The sequence below is a fragment of the Salvelinus namaycush genome, chromosome 21 (genome assembly GCF_016432855.1).
Source record: "Salvelinus namaycush isolate Seneca chromosome 21, SaNama_1.0, whole genome shotgun sequence".
NCBI lineage: Eukaryota > Metazoa > Chordata > Actinopteri > Salmoniformes > Salmonidae > Salvelinus > Salvelinus namaycush.
The window spans coordinates 17451588-17465860 of record NC_052327.1 but is presented as its reverse complement, the minus strand read 5'-3'; the positions used below and the strand labels follow the sequence as shown (position 1 = coordinate 17465860).

The following is a 14273-nucleotide window of genomic DNA, read 5'->3' as shown; positions in this document are numbered from 1 at the left end:
TCTTCACCGGACAATCGCCCGGACTATTGAATAAGTCTAGCCTACTCCTCACCGGACACAAGCCGGACCATACTAATAGGTCTTGACAAACTTTACCCCACTCGTCACCGGTCACAGCCGGACTATATGAATGGGGATGGAACAAGCCTATCCTTCACCGGCTGAATAGCCGGACTATTGAATAGTGCCTATCCCAATTTTAAGCCTACCCTTCACCGACTGAATAGCCGGACTATTGAATAGTGCTTACTATATTCCTCACCGGTCACAAGCCGGACTATACGAATAGATCTTTTTATCACATTAAGCCTATTCCTCACCGGTCACAAGCCGGACTATATAATAGCGCTTTTAACACAAATTAAGCCTATTCCTCACCGGTCACAAGCCGGACTATATAATAGCGCTTAAGACTTACAAATTATTCCCACATATGTTCACTTCACTGTCGTTCACATGTCATCTATGCTCATAAATTTAAACAAGAATTCTTACCCAGACTCGGTACCACTGATCGAAATTTGGAAGAACTATACGACAATATGCAAAGTTTGATTTAACAGGTCTTGCTTACCTTGTTTATGGTCGACCAGAAGATCAGTTTCCCGAGTTGAGCAGAACTGTCGTCCTCCCCCCCAAAAGATTTCACCTGTCCTCCGTGAACCGTCCTTTCACCAACTCGCCCTCTCCCACCCAAATCAACCACTCTGGACCGGGTCTCTAGACAACCATCCTCTGCTTACCAAGTTTCTGTTGATAATTGGATATGGAGAAGGGCGAGCCGGTCAAGGATCGATTCAGACAAGGTGATAAATTGTATGACAAGCGACAGTTTAATTATGAGTAAGGATATCTGGTACAAGCGTATACGGTCTCGTTCCTTCGGCTCATAGAGAACCTCCAGAAAAAGCCCAGATAACAGAATGCATAGACATTTTATACAACACAGAAAGTAGGTTGAGTCTGGAAGTTCTGGTCCTTTGGTTGGTTCTGGACAGGTTGTTGTCTTCTCAGATTGGTCCTGATGAGCTGGGCGTCATCCTTCTGAGTCTTATAGCAAAAGTTCTTTGTTACCAAATGTTCAGCTAAAACAGGAGATTTTGTGTGTGCGTAGTCAGCCCCCTGTCCTTGGGTATGCGTGTGTGTGTCTTATTATCTCGTGAAATGCGGACCCAAGCACCCTTTTCTTATCAGTGTTTATGAAAGGTTTACGTCAGCCCTCTGTCCTTGGGTGTGTGTGTGGGTCTCTGTATCTGTTTATGAGTGTGTGAGAAACCCTGCTTAGAAAGAAGTTAGTTATAACAATGTAATAGCAATATGCTTGTGTTATTTTAAATGGTATTTATTACAGTATTAAGTAAGGTACATATTAGATACGGGGGACGTGATACAATTTGTACATTCCCCACTGGGTGTGGCCGTGATTGACGGGTGGATTACCTTATTCTCCCGTGTACAGTTAAATAATTACTGTTTCAAAGATATAAGTATATTAATAAAAATAATAGAAAAATTAGTTGAGCCCAATCTTAAGCCTTAAAAATATATTCCTATTTAAACATACTCCAGGAGATAAATAAAAACCCTACCATGGAGCACCAAAATGTTGAAAAAGTGTTGAAGACATTGAAATCCACCTTAGAAATAAATGGCGGATTCCCAAAGTGGTGAGTGAAGGAGTCAGGCGCAGAGAGCAGGGTAGTTCAAAAAGGATGTGGATTTAATATTCCAAAATACCAGAGAGACGGTCACGCCACACACACAAGTAAAGTCCCAGTCCAAACAAACAGGACTAAACAGAATAGGAACAGACAAAACACCACAATGAACAGAATGAACAAAACACCACAAACAGAAAAACAAGCCCGCACAAAAGTCGGCGGGCCAACTGGGTTTAAATAGCCCACAATCAAACCTAAACACAAAACAGGTGCAACAAATCAGACACAACTAAATGAAACAGAAAAGGGGATCGGTGGCAGCTAGTAGGCCGGCGACGACGACCGCCGAGCGCCGCCCGAACGGGAAGAGGCACCATCTTCGGCGGGATTCGTGACATACAGAGAATGGATAGAGGAGGGCAGCATTGCCGCGCCCACTGGTCTCCCAGTCGACGGGGAGCCTGGTAGAATACTGGAGACTCTGAAACGTAAAACATATAAATTCAGTTCCGAGTGGAAACAAGAGGGAGAGATACGGTTAGTTAGTGTTTGTTTAGGATATAAACTGAACGTTTTAATAGCTTGTTTAGGTTAAATTGAAAGACTAATCCATTCTAAATAATAGCGGGGTGATTTCGATGGAATGCGTTGTCTTGCCTAAATGGTCCGCTGGAACAACGTATTGGGAATGGAGTCGTATTTAAAATACTGAATCATAGGAGAGTCATTTACCTAAATCTAATGAAATCTAAATAATAACGAAGAGACAATTACGATAGAGTTGTGCCCATCGGAATGTTATTATTCTTATGGATTGACTGACATGCGATATAAATTTAGCGAGGTACATGGTGTTTTAAAAGTTGGAGTAGAGAAAGTTGGAAAGCGTGCGATAGATTTTAAACGGAGCTCGGTTTGAGTAGAGGGTAAATTGCAGGAGGCAGGTTTGGTTGTTGCTAACTAACGTTGTGATATCATTGAGTTCTAACGTAAAACTGTGTCATAAAGTAGAATACACCATAACAGTACTCAAATTGATTTGACAGTTGTTCGGGTACAGCCGGTGGAGCTGATTTTATGTTAAAGGGACAGTGCACGTTTATCACAGGTATGTGTGTCTAATGGCAGGGTATTCCTATCAATCATTTTGGGGAGACTGTTTGAAGAGAGACTGAATGGGTTTTAGATATAACCATTAAGGAAATTTAAAACTAATGATTTGAGGGAGTACAATATAATTATTTTAGAAGTTTTTAGGTTTTGTTTGTAGTAAATGTTTGGGTTTGAGGGGATTTCCATGTTTCCCAGCGAAAAGATATCTTAAAGGGATACACTCACATATGGAATATTAGAAGTTTTGTTTTCTGAGTTTCCACTAAATACGTTAATTTTTTAGATAACTGGTTCTTTATTTTGTCTAATATAGTAAGGAACACTTCTTTGAAGTGGTGGTATGACTTATGACTTCTATCATAACTTTCAATTGTGGTCTGATCAGCCACATTGGAAAGCCATTTGGATGGAGAATCTAAGGTCATTGGTAATACTGAGTTTAAGGTAATTTAATACAACAAGGCGGTGAAATTGATATTATAGTGTATTATATTTTCTTAGATGAATACGGTGAGAAAATTAGTTAGGATACGTTTAAAAAAAAAAAGGTGGACTCATGTTAAGTATTTAGAACATATTTTAAGGCAACAGGGCAGGAAAAAAGATGAAGGTAGAAAAATAGTGATTTTATAAGCATTGAATTTAATTATGAAAAGAAAAATGTTGCAGATCTTAGGGATGGTAAATTAATGTAGATAATGGATCCCATACTATGCAACATATATTCAATTATTGATGAGACTGATTTAAGATTAACCCAGGTTATTGTTAGATAAAATACAGTGGACTTGGAGAGATTTCATTAGTACAGAAAACATATGCTATGTTTAGCAGTATTTTGGCTTTATCAATTAATGTGGAGATTTGTATTTAAATAGTAGAAAGATGACAAGGATATATGACATCTGTGGTGATTCAGGATTATTGATAGGATCGAGATAACCTTATTTAACCTATGTAAGGACTTTAGAAATTGCCACCATAGACATGTTTTTCTAAATTCCATGAGTTTAGATAAAGCCAAACAGTGAGACACTTAGTTAATGTTTGGAAACAACACATAGTTGTTACTGGCTGTTATGAGATAGAGCTACAGACAGATAGGGGAAAGGGCAGACAGAGGGGCCCTCCCCGCACTGCTGAGACCTTGAAGGTAGCATTGACTAGTGCCTGTGAAATGAGAAAGGTTACTGTCTACATAGACTAGCATATATACATAGACAAGCACAGATAACTCTTAAAGTTAGATAAGACACTTAACAGAGAATTGTTAGATTTGCGGAAGTATCGATACAAGGGCGGAGCCATGTATCAAAGGGGGGATGGCATAGGACACTTTGCCATTTTGAGCCTGTAATTGAACCCACAAATGCTGGTGCTCCAGATGCTCAACTAGTCTAACTAAAGAAGGCCAGTTTTATTGCTTCTTTAAATCAGCACAACAGTTTTCAGCTGTGCTGACATATTTGCAAAATGGGTTTTCTAATGATCAGTTATCCTTTTAAAATTAGAAACTTGGATTAGCTAACACAACGTGTCATTGGAACACAGGAGTGATGGTTGCTGACAATGGGCTTCTGTACGCCTATGTAGATATTCCATAAAAAATCTGCCGTTTCCAGCTACAATAGTCATTTACAACATTAACAATGTCTACACTGTATTTCTGATCAATTTGATGTTATTTTAATGGACAAAAAATTTGCTTTTCTTTCAAAAACAAGGACATTTCTAAGTGACCCCAAACTTTTGAACGGTAGTGTATATGGATAGAAACATTACCCCCAGGTTGAACTGGTCATCAATAATCTGGTAATGTGAAATTTCCTGGCAATGATTGATTCCCAGTACAATTCTACAAACACTCGTCACAAATTACTAAAGCCTGTGTTACTTATGTTCACAGCAGCTATTAGTACAAAAGCAATCTCTACTGATTTTTTTTTACATAATCCATCATACCAGGAACTTGAACGCTCCAAAAGTGGCAGTATCAAAAATATTTGGAGTAGAATGGGCATATGTGGTGGCTGTCTTAAAAAAGTAGTTTTTTTTGTCTGTTATTTTGTTGTTGGATTGAGCTATTGTATAATCATTTAAGTTATCAAGAGAGACAAGGATGCTGTCTGTCGTTATCTATTTGCTTTAGCCACAGAACACACAACGCCGCTGTTGCCACCGTTGCAGGAACAATCCATCACAGCTGCTTCCTGCCAGAGGCCAACCAACAGGATACATCCAGAGAGACTGGATGCAAGCAAGAAGACATAGAACTGATAATGGGAACCATTATCTTGGGAATTATGTTATGTGAGATCAAATGCATAACATGAGTGAACTGGTGCTGATCTCAAAGATATTGAACACATGGAAAGATTCATACATTTTTTTTTTTTTTTACTTCGACACATTAAATGTACTGTATGCAAAGTAACCATGTGATTTAATATTGCATGTTATCTATATCAGAGGAGGCTGGTGGGAGGAGCTATAGGAGGGTGGGCTCATTGTAATGGCTGGAATGAAATGAAATGAATGGAATGGAGTCAAACACATTGTTTCCATGAGTTTGTTTTTGGTACTATTCCATTGATACCATTCCCATTACAATGATCCCTTCCTCCTATAGCTACTCACACCAGCCTCCTCTTGTCTATATCTATATAGCAAGCTAAACATTTCTCCCTACTGAAAAGCCAATTCTGACGTGTTTTATGAAACTAATGAGAATTGCCTCAGGCCTGCGTTGAAACGGCTGCCAGTTTATGCGCATCAAATGCGCATCTCTATTCCCCTGAACACGCAACAAAGCCGCATGCTCACGCGACACCCAAACATTAGTTTGTTTATGCTCCAACTGTACCATGGTAATGAATGTGTCCGGAGTCGGGAAGAGACAGACAGGCAGCGTTTCTCAGCCAGTCGAAATCATGAATCTGCTGCTATTATTGTTATGGATATATACAAAGAAATGTCAATTGAAAAAAGTGAAACGAAGTACCGAGGTATAAGCAGTTTTAAGTTGGATATTCGCGCTTTCAAACCACTTGAGCCACAGACTCCAAATAAGTGTCAAGATGTTGGAAAAATTGCGCACAACATTGCACAGGTCTTATTTTCACGATTTGGACATTAATTCGCTTTCCAAAGCTAATCAACGTGGAAATGTGAGCAGCATTTTGTATTACTAGTTGAATTCGTTATGGAGTGTAAAAGTACAAACTTTTTTTACATTCGAATTTCAATAGTACTTGACTCAAACAAGGTTCAGAATGTCACTTACTACCCTTCTATATTGCACAACCTTTGATTTGTTCATTTTCATCTCACACGTTTTTACATGAATTTGTCAAACTTTCGCATTTCAATAGCTCCTTGGTCATGTGACCTACTGGACTCAAACAAGGTTCAGAATGTCCACTCAGTGGGCCTACACATTGCACATCCTTTAGTTTGTCCATTTTCATCTCAAAACATTTTTTACATACATTTTTCAAACTTTCAAATTGCAATAGCTCCTTGGTCATGTGACCTAATGACTTCAAACAAACTTCAGAATGTCCACGGACTAGCCTTATATATTGCACACTCTTGTTTGTGTACTGTAAAATCACACAGTGTAATGTACATGTTTTATAGTTTTAAATTTCAATAGCTCCTTGGTCATGTCAATTACACACCTAAGAAGCGTGCAGTGGATATACACCCACATTGCATAACCTCTAGTCATGTATCTTCTATATTGTTGTACATTAATATTAGTTTGACAATTAAGGGGTTCAGTCCAGTGTTGTGTTTACCCTTTTCTTTCATATTTATCTACAATAATTGGTAGTTCTAAGTACTTATTTTCCCTGTTTTTTATTTTGCCACAGTATTCAACAGCGGTACACAATAGGAGAGAGACAGATAATATCTCCTTTCGTCGTTAATATCAACCATAAAGGAAAAGGGCAAAGTACGAGAGTCATGCTATTAATTGTCCAAAGCAGGAATGGAGTGAATTAGTGAGGTAGGCTGCAGTGGGTTTGCTGGTCAATACATATACTGAACATGTAATCACAGTAATGGTGGCCAGAAAATCAATGAATAAAAATGGAATATTGACAAATTAAACAAATTGTAGACCTTTAATATTTTCCAACATGTCAACAGACACTTAACTTCAATTAAGTATAAAACATTTCACAGTGTTAACTTTCTCTTTATCCCTGGTTGATGTACATTTCAGAGCCTCTTCAGTGTGGATGGGGTATAGCATACATTTTCAACAACAAAGACATCACTTCCGGTTTGTGTTCTTCACTCTGAACTCGTTCCTAGGCACAGCACATGGAACCACCGCTGGCATGCAAAACATTCAATCTAAAACAAAACAAAGCGTAACATGTTATAAATAATATTAAATATCAATGCAGTATGACGAATTAGCCATCCATTGTGTTATATCATAAATTGTCTGACATGCTGTCACTGTTGTCAAAAGATTATAAACATGTTAAATAAAGTTACTAACCCAGTCAGTCTTTGGGCCACATCCAGGTTCTTTATCAGTGGCACCCATGAAGCAGTTGTTGGCTTTGTTGAACTCTGAAATCATAGGCATGAACTGAAAATATGGTTGTCCCACACAACTACATTAAAATAAAGAATTTACATTTACTTTGAATTAAATGTCAATACATACCAGACATTTTTAATATATCCTCAGCCATTTCTTTTTGCAGTAGCTCCATGTGTTTTTGTGAAGGTTCTATATCAATTTGGGAGGGGATGTTGGGGAAGTTCTGTGCAACTTCCTTGCCCATCTACACCCCATTTTTATAGAGTTTTTGATCTAATTGTCACATAACAGAACCATTCATTATTGAAAATATAACTATCAAACCTGCATTACAAAGACCCCTCAGCTGAAGGTGTCCTGCTGCATGGTGTGTTATTTCCCTCCTTTCCACTTTATGTCCACCCAGTCGTCTTTTCCATGGCAGGATCTTCTCATTTTGAACTTTTCTCTTTTTTATGTAAACATAACGGAATTCTGATTAGTTATTATCAAATGTATACTCAGACCAAAATTGTATGCTGATTTCCTTATCACTATAATCTAGTAGAGGAAATTTCCTTTATGCCCCATTCTACACTCAGCCTAAATTATAGGCACTGAACCATTTACAGGAGAATAATAAAAGTAGCATATTGGATCCAACCCTATCACAGAGTGAATAAATGTAGAGCGTTTGTATACTTTAAGAAAAAAATATTAAGTGACAGTTTCATCAGTACGTGCTTAATTAAAGAAAGTCATATCACAAAGATCACAGATGACAGTGCTCAAGTCTATGACAATAGAGAATGAATTGTAAGCACCAAAGTGTCTTAAAGTGTGTTTGTCAAAATAATATCTGAAAATGTCAGTTGTTGAACATAATACTTCTATTTGCAATAGCAATTTATGATATATGCAGTTGAGGAATATTCCACGTATCAACACTACATGTAGGACGGACATTCCCACATACAGCATACACATACATAGAGGCATTTTTCAGATATGATTTTATCCAGAATGGATATGTCTATGGGGCAGCACAGGACGTAATACACCCTTACGCCAATCTACTTTTTGATCTTCTTGACTTCTTATCTGGTAAACTGCTACTGTGTGTCAAGAAAAGAGCCCCAATTAGGGGTTAGTGTCCTCCAGTAAAAAAAGGCTAGTTTAGAGTAAAAACTATTGCCCTGTGTCCCCGTTCATAGGGGCATGAGAGAGACTAGTCAGTGGTAGAATTGAGTTGGCACTTTATTGGCCCAAACACCCAGAGACCCACAAGGTTGAGGTTACTCATGGACAGTAATTAGTAAAAAAATGTTTTTGTTGCATTGACGCATTGTGTCTTCTAACTGTCCAAGAATAGGATCCAAAGTGTTAGGAAATATTTGTTCTCATAAATACAAAGGAGGATGTCTCTCCTCATACCTCTGGCACTTTAGTCAGACTGCCAGACTATGTAAAAAGTTTATGATGGGGCCAGCAACGGAGTTCCCATTGACTAAGCACCACGGAGACCAATCATGAGAGAATACATACAGGTCAAGGGTGCCAATTGAAAGTCAAGGGGTGTGTCTGTGCCTTTTGGATTACTCTCTCTTTACACAGAACCCCTGTGGTTCAAGTCAAGAGCTACCCTTCCCCTTTCAGTCTGCTCTACACATGTCTGAAAGTGACAGAGTCAGCAGCCAAGAGAGTTTTTCACAGTATGTCATAAAAAATTATTACACTTATGATTGTATGTAAAATGCTAATATGTATTAGATCCAGTACAATGGAAAAACTATAGTCCACTGACTATATAAGGGTAGTCAGTGGACATTCTGAACCTTGTTTGAAATCAGTAGGTCACATGACCAAGTAGCTATTGCAATTTTAAAGTTAGAAAAATTAATGTAAAAACACGTGAGAGGAAAATGGACAAACTAAATGGTGTGTAATGTGTAGGCCCACTGAGTGTACATTCTGAACCTTGTTTGAAGTCAGTAGGTCATATAACCAAAGAGCTATTGAAATAAAAAAATGTAAATAAATATTTAAAAAATAATGTGAGATGGAAATTGACAAAAAAAAGTGTGTGCAATGTGTGTCTATGCCATCGGGCTAGCTACAACCAGTTTAGAAAGTTTTATGAGTAATGGTTTTAAAAAGAGCTATTGAAATTTGAAACATTTGATTTGTCACTATGTTGACAAATGTCACTAGTCCCTAACTGCTGTTGGTGGACGTAAGGAAAACTAGACGAAAATCCGTCGAATATCCAACCTGAAACTGTCTTTACCTCGGTAAACGAAGTGCAGCTAGTTTGCAGTCTTTCCAGCTTCAGTTTAAAGTGATTGTTTTAGCTGTGTTGTTTGCTAGCTTCTCTGAACAGTGACCTGACGAGTGCGCACATGTTCTATGCCATTAGCTCATTGTTACGGATGTTCCAAATAAGCAAGTGCGGCTACTTTGTTGTTAATCTGGCTGCACTTTTTGACGTGACTGTAAATTAGACGTAGTTGGCTAGCTAGCAAGCAAGGGATAAGAACGTTGCCGGCCAGCATGGCAATGGAACATTTAGAATGAACAACTGGGCCGCATCCATAGATACAGAACAAAAAGACCAGCCAGCTTGGGTAGCAACTCTAGATTTGTTTCGGGACTATGTCTTGAGGAAGGATGAAATAGTATGAATAAATTAATCAAAATAACGTTTTTAATAAATATGTAAATTATTATTTGATTATGTTGGTCAACAGTTGTATAAAAATGATAATGCCCACAAAGCAGGTGTTTGGAGGATATTGGCACGGTTTGCCTGTGTTGTGCCGAAAAGCTCGCCCCTGCCAGAATTCCCCACCTTCGCGTGAACGCGCATGCACTAAATTCTTCATTGCTGCGACTTGCTTGCTAGTTGAGATTTCTGATCATGTTATGGTGCATTTTATTATATTTTTTATGTCGGTTTGATTGCGGGGGAGGCACTACTAATGTCTGCAGTTTTCAGTTTGGCTATTTGTTTCAATTGTATTAGTCTATAAATAAATCTCTTTGCCAAAATTCGTCATCTCACATGTCTTATTCGACTAGTAGTTGTTCTGAAATGTTTATTGCTTGCCTACATTTTACTCCCTCTTCTATGTTTAATATAACACACATACATAAATTATTAATTTTGGTTGCCTATCCTGACGTGAAGTTTGTTCTATAGAAAGTATTTGACTCTGATGTGTGCCACAGAAAGTATTTGACTAGCCACAAAATTAAGGAAATTTGAAGGGGGGTGGGTTCGGGCAAGGCTATTTTCTTGCCTGCCGAAATTCTCCCTGCCTGGCACACCTCAGAATCATTTAGGTAGCTCATGTTAACCAGTAGTGTGTGCCACAGAGAGTATTCAGCGAGGCCATTTTCTTGCCCCCCCCTTCTATCTTGGGGCTGCAAGGCCTGGCACACTTCAGAATCATTTTGGTGACCTATCATGCCCTCTGATGTGTGCCACAGGAAGTATTAGACTAGTCACAAAAGGAAGTGGTTATTTCAGAAATAATAGTTTTCAGAGCACTCTACTGTTCTCTACCCATCCCTCAATCCCCCATCCCATCGTGCTTTTCCCTCTTATGGCTTTTTCTAAAAAAAAAAAAACTTTTTCTGTTTTAGCTTTTAAGAATGTAGGTACAGTAGTAATAATAAAATAATAATAATATATTAAAAAATATATACTCAAGTCAACATGAGTGCATATCCATAATCACAGTAAACTGTTATAATAATATTAAAAAAATAACAAAAAATAAATAAATGTGTAATAATATAATAAACAAAACTATGACTGAATGTGCCTCCATGAAGAATCCCCTCCCCAATAGGTCACTTCGCCCTCAATAGGACACCCCCAGCACCTCCACCATCCCCATCAACCTCCCCCCACCCCATACCCCTCAACCACAAAACACAATGATAATAATAATTTAAATAAAAAATATATACCAAGATATACACACAGATGTACAGTACATATACATAAACATATTCACAGGACACTCAACTTATCTCTTATCCTACATCAGATATGCAGGTAACATTTCCACCTGGATGAATCAGCAGGACGGAGATGCTCTACATCAGAGGGAATGCCTGTCCATTCTCAGATGTTTGTAATAGGTCTGGGTGTAGCTGGTGCAGAGGAGTCAGAGAACGCGTTTCCACTGCTCCAGAGTACAATGGCACCGAGTTTTACACCACTCCAGCTGACACTTGGCATTGCGCATGGTGATCGTAGGCTTGTGTGCGGCTGCTCAGCCATGGAAACCCATTTCATAATGCTCCTGACGTACAGTTATTGTACTAACGTTGCTTCCAGAGGCAGTTTGGAACTCCGGTAGTGAGTGTTGCAACTGAGGACAGACGATTTTTACTCGCTACAAGCTTCAGCACTCGGAGGTCTCGTTCTGTAAGCTTGTGTGGCCTACCACTTTGTGGCTGAGCAGTTGTTGCTCCTAGACATTTCCACTTCACAATTACAGCACTTACAGTTGACTGGGGCAGCTCTAGCAGGGCAGAAATTTGACGAACTGACTTGTTGGAAAGGTGGCATCCTATGACGGTGCCACGTTGAAAGTCAGAGCTCTTCAGTAAGGCCATTCTATTGCAAATGTTTGTCTATGGAGATTGCGTGACTGTGTGCTCATTTTTATACACCTGCCAGCAACGGGTGTGGCTGAAATAGCCAAATCCACTAATTTGAAACGGTGTCCACATACTTTTGTATATTTGGTGTATAGCTGGTTAGTGCTTGTTCCCTGGCCAGTATATTGCCCAGAATGTAAGAGACGGGCCACAGTTCTGGTCTTGTATGCTAAAACCGACAATTTGGAGTGAGCAGTCTGAAATGGATTTCTGTGGTTAAAGTAATGCTTACATACTATTGCAGTGTTTTCTATAATAAAGTTATTTATATCATTATCCGAGCCAAAGCCTTGAAGGTATCTATTTGTACTAGTGCAAAGTGCTTTGACAATTTTCATGTAACCGTTGACTTTCAGGTACAAAACTCCAAAATACTTGGTTAACATTACCTGCGCTGAAGACACCTATATTCATCTGCTAAATAAGAACTAGTAAAGGCCCAGTGCAGTGCTTTTTGTGAGAAAATGTAAACTAAATGTATTGGCGTGTTTGCTAGCATTTGTAACTTGAGTCTGATAATTATCTGTACAAAACAGTTAGTCTAATGATACTTGTTGTCGTACTCTAGATGGCACGGTTTAATTAACTTGACAATGGAGACTGATGTACTATTACTTTTGGCTTTAAATCTGAAGCATGGTAACAATTAACACTGTGCTCACTTCAAACTGAAAGACCGCTCATTTACATATTCCCTTGACCTTCAACGTCAAGAGTGATACTTATTGGCTGTTAAACATGGGGGTTATGGACTATCAATAAAGGTGTATAGCGCCATATATTACACTTGTGGAATATAAAAATACTTGCTTGATATGTTGGATGTTTTAAAGAAACACTCCTCGAGATAAGAGTGGAGCTGAATGGAGAGCGAGAACTTTCTCTGCTGAGTTTATAAAACTGTAAAGAGTGTTTTATGTACAATTGTCAACAAAATTAGATAGACTTCACTTTTTCAATAGGAGTAAAATCAATCTGTTCTTTTGGTTTTTGATATGCAGTCTCTCCCTACTCAAGTGCTGATGGGGTATATAAACTACAGAGTCAGAGAATTTATCCCAAGACCAATGCAGTGTGATAATTGTAAAGATGTTGGTCATGTTTGCAGAAGGGAGAAGCAGAGATGTCCAAGTTTTGGAAAGGATCATATTATTTGATATAAAAGGGATGAATATGTGACATGTTGCAATTGCGGTGGGAACCACGAAGCCATGTCTTCTGAATGAAGTGGGAGTTTTGTTTGTTTTGGCAATGTACTATTTTTATTAGGGTGGATTACGTATGGATTTTTTAAATTATCATTATTTTTTTATTTTTTTTCAATCCGTCCAGGTGGTGGCAATACAACTTTTTGGGTGTAGTTTGCCATAAAACCCACAGAAGAAAAAGAAGAAGCTCTTCTGTGAGCGTTATTGGTGTAGGAGGAGCCCCATTGAAACCTGTGATACTCTCCTTTCAGTTTCAGATGTTAGAGTCACAGCACCAACAACAGTCTCTCAAGGTAATTTCCATTTCAAACGTACAATAGGTTTTAGGTTGAGAACATTAACAAGTGCTTGTTGCGTGTGATTTGTCTTATAGCCTGCTTCCTGCTTTTGAGAACAATGCCATTTGCTCAAACCATTCATCAAAAGTTCTCACTAGTCTGTCTGTCTCCTCTGAAATGCGAGAACTTCTGGTTGTCATTGATAGATGCTGGCAAGTGTGAAACATTTAATAATACAACCAATCGACAGATGTGACTCATACTAGTGATATGGGGGCTCTGTAGCCCATTCAATAGACGGTAAACATATACCGTCTATTCCCGAAGCTGTCTGCCGCCTGAGGGAAATTCCCCGACGCTGCACAAATGCTCTGTCTAAACGTCTGTACGCCTCGCTTGCAATCCACCCAAAAACTATATTTTTGTATTTGTTTCTTTAGTCCGTTGTTGACATAGTCCCAAAATGTTTAGCTTGTCAGCAATCACGTTTTCAAGATATGTAACTTTCAAAATACAGAAATGATCACCTGTGTGTAACTGAAAAATGCTGTCAGCTGCAACTGTGTTAAAACAGTTTACAGTAAGTGTATATTTTGCTTTTGTGAAATAATTTTTGATGTGATATGGAGGTAGAGTAGTTCGCAGAGATCCAGCTGTGGTCCATACGTTCTGCTGAGAACCCAAGACGGAAAGCTGTAACCCCCCTTGGGTTCTCGAGAGCAAGGCAGTCTATTGAAATTAGTTGCTTACGAATTATTTCCTTGTCAGCACTTGTTATTCAGTTACCTCCTAGAGG

General features: G+C 38.6%; 1 protein-coding gene across 3 annotated transcripts in view; it reads left to right on the top strand.

The window, feature by feature from the left end:
• Positions 1-14273, top strand: part of LOC120066143 (mixed lineage kinase domain-like protein) — a 50701-nt gene that overhangs the window by 21871 nt on the left and 14557 nt on the right. Inside the window, exon 5 of one of the 3 annotated variants that reach the window (XR_005478743.1) lies at positions 13324-13475. The exons of 1 other annotated variant lie outside the window; for it this stretch is intronic. The gene's annotated coding sequence lies outside the window, so the exon portion shown is untranslated. Of the gene's footprint in view, positions 1-13323; positions 13493-14273 lie in introns of those variants that run through there. One more of the 3 variants, XM_039017288.1, reaches the window with a different exon arrangement.